General features: G+C 37.4%; 1 protein-coding gene across 2 annotated transcripts in view; it reads left to right on the forward strand.

The window, feature by feature from the left end:
• Positions 1-10,418: 10,418 nt before the first annotated feature.
• Positions 10,419-12,201, forward strand: part of MAP3K7 (mitogen-activated protein kinase kinase kinase 7) — a 33,965-nt gene continuing 32,182 nt past the window's right edge. For both annotated transcript variants that reach the window (XM_010024763.1, XM_010024764.1), the window contains exon 1: positions 10,419-10,529. The gene's annotated coding sequence lies outside the window, so the exon portion shown is untranslated. The remainder of the gene's footprint in view (positions 10,530-12,201) is intronic.

Consider the following 12,201-nt stretch of genomic DNA (forward strand, 5'->3'; position numbering starts at 1 on the left):
AAGTCGAGGTGCCAGCTTACTTCTGCCAGCCCTGGTGCTGGGTGCTGTACTGTAGGGTTTGTTTAAGCGGGGTACATCTATTCGGGACCTTTAAATTGTGAAGTTTCGACGCCTGTTTTGCCATCTCCTTTAGTATGTGTGGCAAAAGCTGGTGTCAAACGCGGACAGAAGAGGGAACTGTTAATTCTGATACTTCTTTTGGATCTCTATTTCTGTATGCCCCTGCTTTCTCCTGTTGCCACATAACTGGACCATTGTATACATAATCATCATACCGGTGTTAATTATTTGCTAAATCTAGAGGTCTCTTAGCTGTAAGGACGTACAGATCTTTTTTTATTATTTTTTTTCTTAACATAGCATCGTGATTTTGCAGTCATGGATCTGTAACTTTTCGTTTGTGACCTGTGCATGTTAACCCAGGAAGTGACATTCAGTTGTCATGTAACATAGTTAGAAGCAAGTATTTGTTCTTCTTCTGTGGAAAGTTTCATAGTAAAGTTACTGTCCTAAATTCTTTGAGGCTGCAACGGGATTGGTAAAGTATAGAATGGATGTACCTCTCATCGGTGTCTGTTTCCTGTGAAAGCAGGATGGGAGTGATGTAGGACAGCTTACATGCTTTACTACAAAAGCTCAGTGGTATGCATGTATCACAATGTTGTTTACCTCTCAGAATCACAAAAATAATTGCTGCTGTTGAATTTCTTCCTCCCCTGCTAATTCATCTACAAGAATGATGTAGCTTCACAGAGATCCTGATTTTGATGAAATCAAAAATCCACACTGAATTTGATGAGGCCAGCTTGTAGATTCTGGACCTAACAGACACCCAAATTTGCTGAAACTGTCTTTGTGCTTTTATTCATAGAGGAACATATTTCTCTCTCATTAATAACTGCTCTCCTTAAGAAGTTTATGTGGAAGTGAATTTAGTTTTGAGGTGTAGGCTTCGTAGATATGACAGCCAGTATCTCACATTTTTAAAATTGTTTGTGTGACAGTATTTGTTTGTAATTACAGTGTTGGGCTCACATGGCCTGGGAGAGTTCGCAGAACATAAAATCTCCAATACTTTCATAGTACAACAGGGCACTTCATTGTGTTCAAGTAGTGTTGTGGAAACTTTGGTTTTCACCATAGAAGACACTGTCTTCCAAAAGATTGCCTTTTCACCTTTCCTATGGCAATCATGGCAAATTTTGATTCTAAGTCTGATCTTCCCTTTATGCATTAAACTGTTCAGAAGTGGAAAATTTCACAGTATTTGGGAACTGAAAGTATTTTTGCGTTTGATGTTTTTGCAACACTTAGTAATAGACAGGGATCAAATCACATGTTTTGAGAGAAATGTCATTTCTCACACGAAGAAAATAAAGTTCATATGAATTTATCCATCATAAAGAAGGTGCCCAGGGATGGCTCATAGAACAGAGTAGCACATATAATATGTTAGACATAGCACTTGAAATTAATAAAATGCTATACAGATCTTTAAGCCTCATGACACCCTTAGGAAGGCTCTTAGCAAGACTTATATTGCTATTTTACATACAGGAAATGTGGAGCTGCATCGTGTGTGATTGGTGTAACTAGAATTTGTCATTCTAAGGCTTAGTGTTTGGAGCTTGTCTGCATCCTGCATACCTGTCTAGCATCCTCAAAGACAGGGCTATATGCACTAAAATGTATGTAGAGACAATGCCTGAACAGTAATTTGTGCTTCATTTAATGTGATTGTTGCATTATCCTCAAAGCAATATCTCTGGTGGAGATGACAGAACTCATGTCATATAAGCAGGAGACCTCTGATAAAGTGTTTGCTCCATGAGAAACTGATGACAGCTGATGTAGCATTTTAAGTTATACTCGGTATACCTGTCTTACCAGAAATTCTTGTAGGCAACGAGGTTACCACAGTACTGAACACAGTCTAAAAGTCATTGAACAGAGGAAGAAATAAAATCTACTTTACAATAAAATAGCTGAATTGGAGACCATACTTAGACCTTACTTTTCTCAACTGTGGGTGTTGACCTCTTACTAATAATGCAGTTTCAGCACAAATAGTCAACTTTGCAGTCATAATAAAACACATAGTTACTTAGGATTTTCTGTGCTCTCACTTCAGGCTTGGAAGTTTTCAATGACTTTTAAATGGCTGTAAGGACTCAAGATGGTCAGATTTTAGTATGCTTGGCAAACTTCAGGTGTTTCAAAATGGATTGTCAACAGATCTACACTGTTGGGAACTCTAATGAATGCTTGTATAATCGTAGCTTTGCTGTTGTATTATCAAGGCTGTCTTGTCAGCAGATAGCAGTCCCACTCTGCCACTGGTTTATTAATAGATATCGAAGTTCTGGAATAGTTGCAGGCCCTGAGTACTTGCTAATAAATGTGAGATCTATAAGTGTGCTTTCATTTAGGTTTGGCTGAACTCTGTTGGATAAAACCAAGAATATACCATCTTTCGTTTTAGCTACTATGCATATGACTAACTGTGCTGTAATGTTGTTTCCCACCAGTCAAACATGTCTCCAACTTTAAGCTGCCTTTTCATTATTTAAAGTGCTTAGATTGAAGTAAAATATAGAGACAATTATGACAAACGAGTCAGAATCAAGTCAAAATCAGTGTGTCACTGTGGGAGCATCTTCGAAACTAGGAGAAAAACAGTATAAAACTTGGTTTCAACAGAAATAAGCCCTACTTTACCATGGAAATTCTCGACTGTTAGAATGTCCTTTCTGAAGTTTTCAGGTATTAAATAGACAAATCATTAGAAACTGCATAAATAAAACTACAGAATTTATCTGAAAACTTAATATCACTGAAATCAAGTTAATAGCCCTATTTTAAAACCTCATATTTAAATCTAGGCTAAAAATTGTTGTCTTTTCTTCCCAGAGGAGCTTTCACATCTAAGCAATGAACAGACTTTGGTTTTTGGATTGTTCTGGCAACCTGCTCCCTGCTACTCTTTCCTGAAAATCCCACAGTCCTTCCTCGGTCATGTAACTTGATAACAATCCCATACATGACCAAAACGCAGACCTCTGTATCACATGGTGTGTGTATGCCTTGCATGGCCAGAAGATACATGTCTGGTCATGTATGCTGTGGCCCTGCCCATCACTGTCTGATGTCACCAGGCTGAAAACCATTGCCATATTTGTGTAAGTGCAAGTTACTTTTGAACAGTCTGAAAGCATAAACTAGTCAAAAACTGTTGTTTAATGATCTGCTGGTAGACTGTGGTATTCCAGTATAGACTGACATTTATTTCAACAATCTAGTTAAACAATACTAGTTAATTCTATAGGGGGTTAGGGTAACTTTTTCTTTAAGATGAGCAGGCAAGCTTTCTAAATATTTATTTTAGAAATGCTACTTAAGGTGCCAGCAACTAAGGAGATGCAATTTATGGCATGTTCTCCTACCTGAGACATTTTCGAAACAGTTGAATAATTTCATTAACTGAGAAGCGTGCTGAGAACTGCATGTGTACCTTGCAATTACAGAGCACAGCAGTTCAGAGACGAGAATGAGGAATACATCGAGACAACTGGTATTTGCTCCCCTTTATAGTAGTTAATTTTTAAAAAGTTAATGAGATGCAGTGACTGATTAAGTCTGTTTCATTACAAGGTAAAGCAGATGTGCATCTGCTTAAGCTGCTTCTGAACATGGAGTTGTTACCCCCTCCATTGTTTTTACATCCTGGGGGATTGAGTCCAGTTGTAGAATACCAATCTTCTTGAAGAAGTTGGGATGAGAATCACAGGTATGATTGGAGATCTGAACAATATTCTTGGATATCTGACATCAATGCAAAAGGCTTGGTTCTCAAGAGCCACGGGTAGTTGTTAAGAATCTGTTTGAAGTCAATCACCTCTACAATTTCTCAGCCTTTTTTCAGAAAGTAAGCCTTCAAGATGCAAAGTTGGGCATCCAGGAGGGAAGGCAAAAAGTTAGTACATGGTGAAAATGTACTCCAGAATCCTCTGTGATTTTACTCTAAATACATTTCTGATTTAATTCAAATCACTATTTAAATTTAGGTTAGTTATACCAGTAGAAGATTCTGTTCATTCATCTACAATGAAAAATAGCTGAAGTGTCAGCTGGAATGTGAATTTATAGTGGCAGTTACACAACACCAATTTCATGCAGATGAAATTTAGTGTGCAGTAAGTGTTAGAAGATGGCTAGTAAGCTAGTTAAACTGTTAACGTAAGACTTCACACTTATTTCTACACATACAGATACATTCAAAGAACCAATTTGCTTTCTGTAAAATAAGCTTGTATTTTACTCTCATAAAGAATGTATGTGAAAGAAATCTCACAGGCTTTTCTATTCCAGTGATGAAAACAAGATGTGTTATTTATGAGAAAATAAAGTTCCATGTCTAATGCAGCAGCTAAGATCACAACTGAGTGACAGTGTAACTGCTATCAGAAACAGGAGTAGAAGGCCTTTCCCTAAGAAAGAACTAAAACAACAGAACAAACTCTGTGTGTCCCTTATTTCTCCCACCCCGTGGATCCTAGCAGTATTGTACTGACTGACTGCAGAATGATTATTTGTTTTCCAAAGACCAATCTTTCTAGACTGTACCAGCTCAATAAGCTCAACTCATTCTGGAGTCTCTCCAGTATTTTGCGTCTTAAACTAGAATCTCCTCTGGGCTGCTGTAACAGAACAAATGGGTTCATACTAGAACATGAGGCAAGTGTTATATTAATGTTTTTAACTCAAGACAGACGTGTAAAAGGCTATCAGTATGTAAAAGCTGGAATGGAAGTATGACCTTGATAAATTGTTATCTTCGCTTGAGATGTGCACGTTTCTTAGAATGACTGAGCTATCAGTGCAAGGGGGATTGGTTGTGTGTTTAGAGCAAGTGAAGAATTTCTGGAAACACCCATAACTTTAGGAACATATATGATGGTACTTTGATGCTCTATGGCATGTTCTGAAGAAGTTGAAAAGAGAGCGATTTCTTAAAACAGAACTGCATTCAGATAGCCAGGTTGCTAAATAATAACTGTAGAGTGCTGTGCCCTAACAGATGATGACCTAAATATGGACCAACTCTATTAGTTTTGGGCAAGAAGTTACGTATATTTGTTGAGAATATAACTTTTTTTTAATAACTGGGTTTTTTCATCAAGAAATGTGGGTTGGTTGGTTGTTTTTCTTTTCCTGTGGTGTTTTGCATAACTTTGAAGTTCAAACTTGGAAACTCAATCTAAACTAAATTATTTAGTTTACTTAAAATTAGTGGGACTGCTTATGGATTGGGGGGAGACAATAGACAATTTTGGGGTTTGGGGTTTTTTTTCTTGCTGTATAATTCCCAGAAAGTGAAAGCAATATTTAGAAATGTACAAATAAATTTAACCAAAGAACATAGCTGTAAGAATTGCCAGATCTGAACTCCTTCCTAAAAGTGCTGCCGGGTGATTGGCCACAGTCATTTGTGGCATGGGGTCGATTTGCTTCAACCTGCTTAATAAAGCATAGCACACAGAGAGGAACCAAAGTTGGAATTTGAAGCTGGTTGAATGAATGGTAGAAAATGTAGGCATGTATTTTTAGGGGCTGTAAACTGTTGTTCATGGCTTCTTTTGGTACTTCTTTTATCTATATCCTTTCCATGTGTTATACAGGCAGACGTGTGAAAAACTGAAAATATTAGTATGCTATATTGGTACTGCTTGAACTCTGGTAGGTCGAAAGAATAGAAGAAACTAAATTTAAAAATAGTTTCTGCTTTTACAAAGCACTGTATAATTTTTTATCTATTTACTTTTTTAACTTGCACAAAGTTCAGTTTGCATAAACCTTTCATTTGCAAGTATACGAAAGGGACATAGATAATAAAGATAATTTAGAGACTGCTGTCTGTTGGGAAGCATGGGTTTTGTTTGGTTTGTGTTATGTTGGGTTTTTTTTAACTGCTTGTCTTGCTTCCCAAATTCGTAAACAAACATGGCATGTAGATACTGCAAATTATGAAGGTAATTCTCCGAAGAATCTGCTAACCAGGGAGCTATTATATTTTATTGCTGTCTTATATATCCAGCAAGGTTTTTTTAGAATGAAAAGCACTAGGTATCCAGCATGCAGAGCTAACTAACATGGAAACTTCATGGATAGAGATGTAAACTTTGCATCTTCATATTTTTGAGTGAATGCTAAACCCGTGCTGTTAATGCAAAGGTGAAATTAATTCTTCCTGAGTTTCGACATTTGACAGGGGAATAGGGTACATCTGAATAAACAGATATGGTTTTGGTGGTGGGGGGGGCGAATATTACTGGTCACATCCCTTAGGACAAAATACATGCTAAGATATTAATGTATCCACAGTCTTTCCTGCATTTCTAGTCAACATACTTACTGGTCAGTATAGTCTACATACTTACAAGTCAGTATCATGTATCTTTGTTTATGTACAGCATTTGATACTATTTGTACACAGAGGCAGAGGTAATGTTGATTCCAGGGCTCTTGTATGGTTCGTATTCTTTAAATAAGACTCTAAATACATTATCTGGAAAACATGCACTTTTCTTTCACCATGTCACTCTGTTGCACAGTAAAACAAAACTTTTTATTGGTATGAGTTTTACAGGGAGAATAAATTTGTGTATACTTTTCAATCTTCAAAGCTCTTTAAGCATTTCTGCCAGTTTAAAATGTATCTGTTTTGTGTACTAACTAAGTGGTTCTTGACAAACTTAATTCTGTTCTGTGGAAAAGTAGAAGCACTGGTGTTCTATTTCTAAACATGTCATCTGCCCTGTATTTTCCTTTTTTCTCCTAGAAGATATTTAGAGGTCCAAAATCTTTTACCAAAAGAATGTGTTTATTTTTAGATCATTTTCCAAACATACACAGTGCTACAGATCAACTGCTGTTTATTGATTTGTTGTGTCAATAATTCCATTAACTGTGCTTCATATAATTCAGAATATGCACTACTGCACAAACATATGGTGTGGCACCAACAGCAGGGGACAAGGAGGAATGAGCATGAAGAAACTAAAGTTCAGGCAGTGCCTCCCTCCTATGCTATTAAGTTACTTAGTTCCAGCACACGGCGTTGAAGTGTACGTAGTGTTTAAATTGTTCTGACAAATTCTAAGACTTATTTTTTTAAATTTTTAGAGGAGTAAGTTCAGTGAAAACTTAAAGGAAGAAAATGAAATGTAAGTGAAATCCACCATAAGCTGCATTCTGTCAATTATAAGGGATGTTCTTATGATGAGTAAGGTACTTTTTCCAGGTTAAGTAGGAAAGACATACTGGGCTTTCACACATGGTAAACTCCAAGTTTGGGTTGGATCCGTCATTGCTTTTGACAGTTGCTCCTTTCGTATGCTGTCCAAGAGCTGAGCTGCTTTACTGGAGGGTCAGCTCTTCTCTGTTTTCCCTGTATCCTAGGTAAATATGCAGTGCATTCGTGTCCTCTTCTCAAGTTCAATCCTCTGCCTAAGCAGGCACCAAGTCACTGATAAATTGTTACGAAATCTTGACTGCACAGTCATTTATCAGGCTCTTTTCACCAACTGTAAAGTTTATATATCTGATGATCTCTCGCAACTTTCTATTATGTAATTAAGATTTAGATTGCCTGGTAAGCTCTTCCTCTTGATGCCTGACATTGATAATTTATTATTGTTGTTTTGTTATTTTGCTATTATTATTGGTTTTATTTTCAGTCATCAGCAGGACTTCATAAAGTGCATCTGATTGTTGCAATTTATTATACTTTTCAACTAGACCCCAAGTATTGTGACATTGGGAGGTATACTCATTTATCTTAGTTTCTTCATTGAATAGAAATGTTATTTAAAAATATGTCAAAATCAGAAAATAATTTTTTTTCAGTATATAAACTGGAAATACATGTATTATCTCTTGGTATTAAACTTTCAAATAGTCAGGGGAACAGTATGCAATTATACTGGCTTATGGGTTGAATTTGACCATAGAATCATAGAACAGGTTGGGTTGGAAGGGACCTTAAAGCTCATCTAGTTCCAACCCCATGGACACCTCCCACTATATCAGGTTGCTCCAAGCACCATCCAGCCTGGCCTTGAACACTGCCGGGGTGGGGCATCCACCACTTCTTAAGCAACCTGGTCCAGTGTCTCACCATGCTCATAGTTAAGAATTTCATCCTAATACCTGATCTAAATCTCCCCTCTGTCGCTTTAAAGCCATTACCCTTGTCCTATCCATGCGTGCCCTTGTTAAGAAGTCCCTCTCCAGATTTCCTGTAGGCTCTCTTTAGGTACTGGAAGCTGCTCTGAGGTATCAGTATCCCCAGAACCTTCTCCACACTGAAAGAACCCTAGCTCTCTCAGCCTGTCTTCATAGGAGAACTCATGACCCTTTGTTCACCAAACCAGCATCACTGGATTAAATGTAACTGAGCTGTAGTCAAAAACCATGAAATTCTAACAGGAGTCTCACTCAGCCTTGCACCATAAGGCCAATTGTATCTAGCTGGGAGAAAACATTATATGCACGCTTCCTTCTCCCAAAGTGGCAGGGAGAGTTTTTCACGGTTACTTGGTCAGTTTGGTTTCCTTCATATTGTAGGGGAACAGCTGTCTTGGAACTGAATTGCTGTTGCCAGTGCACTTTGTCCTGCCAGAGCTCCTCTGTAGCATCCTTCTCTTGTTAACTGTCCATTCTTAGTGCTTCCCAGATGTGAGCAGAGTGCTCTCTGAGTTATGTGTGCTTGCACGGTGGATGCGATCAGTAAATCAGCACTGCTGTGAAATGCAGACTTAGGGCACAGACACTGAGTGACAAGATTTTCCTTGAACTGTAGGCTGGTCATTTTCTATGTGAGGTGAATAGAGGGGTTGTAATGGGCAATTCTTGTGCTGGGGGCGGGGGCCTTGCCAACCCCAAGAAAGTGGGCAATTTTATTCAAAATGTGGTCTGAGAGAGAAGAGGAAATGCCAAGGGAGAATACTTGTACTTGGAACATTTAGGTTTTCCAGTGACTCACTGTTTCCAATTTGTTTGTATGTACTATTTTTGTAGGCTGCTTGACTATCTTTCATAAGGCTTGGTGTTTCCAACCTCAGTTGTGGACTGCAAGAAAATAGTTGGTGTGTGTTACACAAGTGAAGAATCGAGGCCCTCTACTGTAGGTGGGGGAGGAGGTTACACTCAGCAGGTGCCTTTTCACATGAGGCAGAATGGAGCATGTTCTGTGGATCTGCTGTGTATATCTTGTGGTAGACTCAGTCTATGAACCACTGTTGTTGGAGGGTAAAGGTGAGAAGCCAAGAACTCCTGGAAGGCTAAGTGCATGCTGTAATATAGAAGAGAAAAATAGTTATTCGTGTGTAGTAAGGAAACCAGAAGGGGAAAGTGCTGCTGATCGCCATTGCTGGGCAGCGTCTTTCCTATCCATACGAAACCCTTCAGAATATTGAGCATACTTACCCTTTTATCATCTTTCTTAATGCAAATTCTTGATTATTTTTTCAGTTTTTCTTTTTACCTCCCTTCAAATTTGGCCCTTGACTGCAGACTTCCTCATATTCATTATGAAGGTTTAGCAGGTCTTGAGCTATGCACCTGCAGACTTTTCCACCCCATTCCCAGGGGAAATCAGCTTCACTATTTATTTATTCATTCATTAGGAAAGCATGTAGTGGGAACCTAACCCAAGCATGGTTTACATAAATGATAGTCAGTTTGCTTTGACACGGAGCTTTGACAAGTACAGTCTGGTGCTTGTACATTCCTAGCTACTGAGTTGCTTTCTCTGGATCAGCACTGTTAATTTATGTTCCAGATTTTTACTATATTGGGGGACATTAAAAATAAAATATTAAATGTTATTTCCTCAAAGGATAAGCATTCAGGCAGAAGGCAGTTGGCACTGTTTCAGCATTGGGAATGTGTGGTCATTCACTGATCTCCTACAAATCGCTTTTCTTTTAAGAAGCCATCCTGGGAAGGAGTGAATTCACTAGTAGGCCTATTATAAGAATAACTTCAATCTCGTTGAGCACCTTGTCATGACTTCATCATAGTCTTGTGCAATTGTTTGAGTTCCTGTTACTAGCAATAATAAAAAAATACAGTAGATAGATGTAATTTCGCTGGTCAAATCTATAAAGCTAAATTTGCCATCATTCCACTAATTTTTTCCTGAGCAAATCTTTTTGACAAAATTAAGATCGTATTTTGCTGAAATGCTGCATGTTAATAAAATGTTTGTATGTTTTCCAGTTCTTCTGTAAATGATCTCTGGAGGAAGCTTAGCTAAGCACTATTTCTAAGTTAAATTTCTTTTGTGTTCGTAAAGTCCTATGTAGTAAATAAAACCATTTCAAGTTAAAACTCAAGTGTTTCATATTTTGTTCTAGGTTGTTGGAAGAGGAGCTTTTGGTGTGGTCTGCAAGGCAAAATGGCGAGCTAAAGATGTAGCCATTAAACAAATAGAAAGTGAATCTGAAAGAAAAGCCTTCATTGTAGAGGTACAGTAAGTTTGCTGGAAAATACAAGGTTTGGTATTTTCTTAAATTCATGGGTGCATTCAGTACACCCACCTACAGACATTTATCTTGTCTGTATTACAAGATAAATGCAGCCTGTGGTACCCAGTACAGTCCTGGACCCCTTGTCTTACAGAACAGGACACCTGTCAGAGCACATTGCAGCTCCTTTAGTTTGTTTCCCATAAAAACTGGAAAGCAAGTGGGGAGAGTGGAGGGCACACAGTTGGGGAAACACTAGTTCCTAGATTATGTCCCAGTGTAAAGTCAGGGTGCAGCTGAAATACTCACCAAAATCTCAGAGCTGATTAACACTTCCAGGGGCTACAGCATGGGGTCTTCATACAATCAGGCCCATACTCAAAACTGTTTCTTTGGTTTTTCAGCAGTTCTGATAATTTTGATCTTTTTTCTTACATACAAGTTCATGAATATGTGTAACTCATTTAAAGGCAATCACTCTTTTCATTCAATGTCTACTTCTTCAGAAAAAACTTGAGTAGTTCAGACATACTGATAAACTTCTGAAGATATGCAATGTTTTCTGAAATCAAAAGTTAGACATGTAATTTAAATGAGATATGATATGCTGCTTGGTATTTAGTCAGTGAGAGTCTAGGATATTCAAGATATACCAAATATGTTAAAAATAAATCTCAATTTTGGGACTAAAAATGTAACACACTGAAGGGTTAAAGGAAGCATATTTGTAATAGGCCTTTCTGTGTAAATGTTTATATGTTGTTCATTACCATGTAAAATTTTTAATGTTACTTATCTAAGTCTAATTTAATACTGAGTAGATCTGATCAGTGTCTTACCATTTTTGTGTTAGAAAGAGATCTGAGAAGATAATCCCGGAAATGCTACAGTAATTACTGGCATTCAGGATGCTGTACACAGTGCAAGCATCAGTTGTAATACTCCATTCCATTTTTTAGGATTTATAAAGTAAACAGAAAAAATAGCGTTAGCTCACTAGACAGTGAACAGCATAAGCTGCCTCAGAAGTCTGTGTAAAGGGGAAAAAAATTCATTTAGAATTTTTTCCTGTCTACTACCTACTAGTAAAGAAAAACTCAGTGGAATATAGTCAGATTGTCAATTAGTACATGCAGTAGTAGGTTCTTGGAACTATGTCACATTAATATTAAACTGGCTGGCTTATTTTACAGGGTTTTGGGTTTGGGGGGATGGTTTGGTTTGTGGTTTGGTTTTTTGGGGTTTTTTTTTTGGTTTGGTTTTTTTTTTTTAGAATAGTATTCTATATTGTGAATAAAGCCAGTATGATTCAGATTTTTTATGTAGTCAGACCATCAGGATTCCAAAATTGGAGGCTTCAGGAAGACCACAGAACTCGTAGAGGTCATAGTTGCACAGTGCTTATGACTTGAATGATTCTAGTACACCATGAAAAAAATACTTTCTTTAAATTTAATTTACTCAGAATTTCTTTTCTAATACAGTTCCAGTTAGACACAACCCTAATTACATAAATTAAAATGCAAATAGTAATACCTAAAATCACCATCTAGGGTTATGCAAATGTATAAAACTGTAATTGCTGTTATGATGTTTGAATTACAGATGTCAAAATAAAGCATTAACCTTATTTTTTCCCGTGATTTGAAATAAAGTGTGATTTGTATTGCAG

This window comes from Nestor notabilis, unplaced genomic scaffold, assembly GCF_000696875.1.
Source record: "Nestor notabilis isolate BGI_N333 unplaced genomic scaffold, ASM69687v1 scaffold4792, whole genome shotgun sequence".
Lineage (NCBI taxonomy): Eukaryota > Metazoa > Chordata > Aves > Psittaciformes > Psittacidae > Nestor > Nestor notabilis.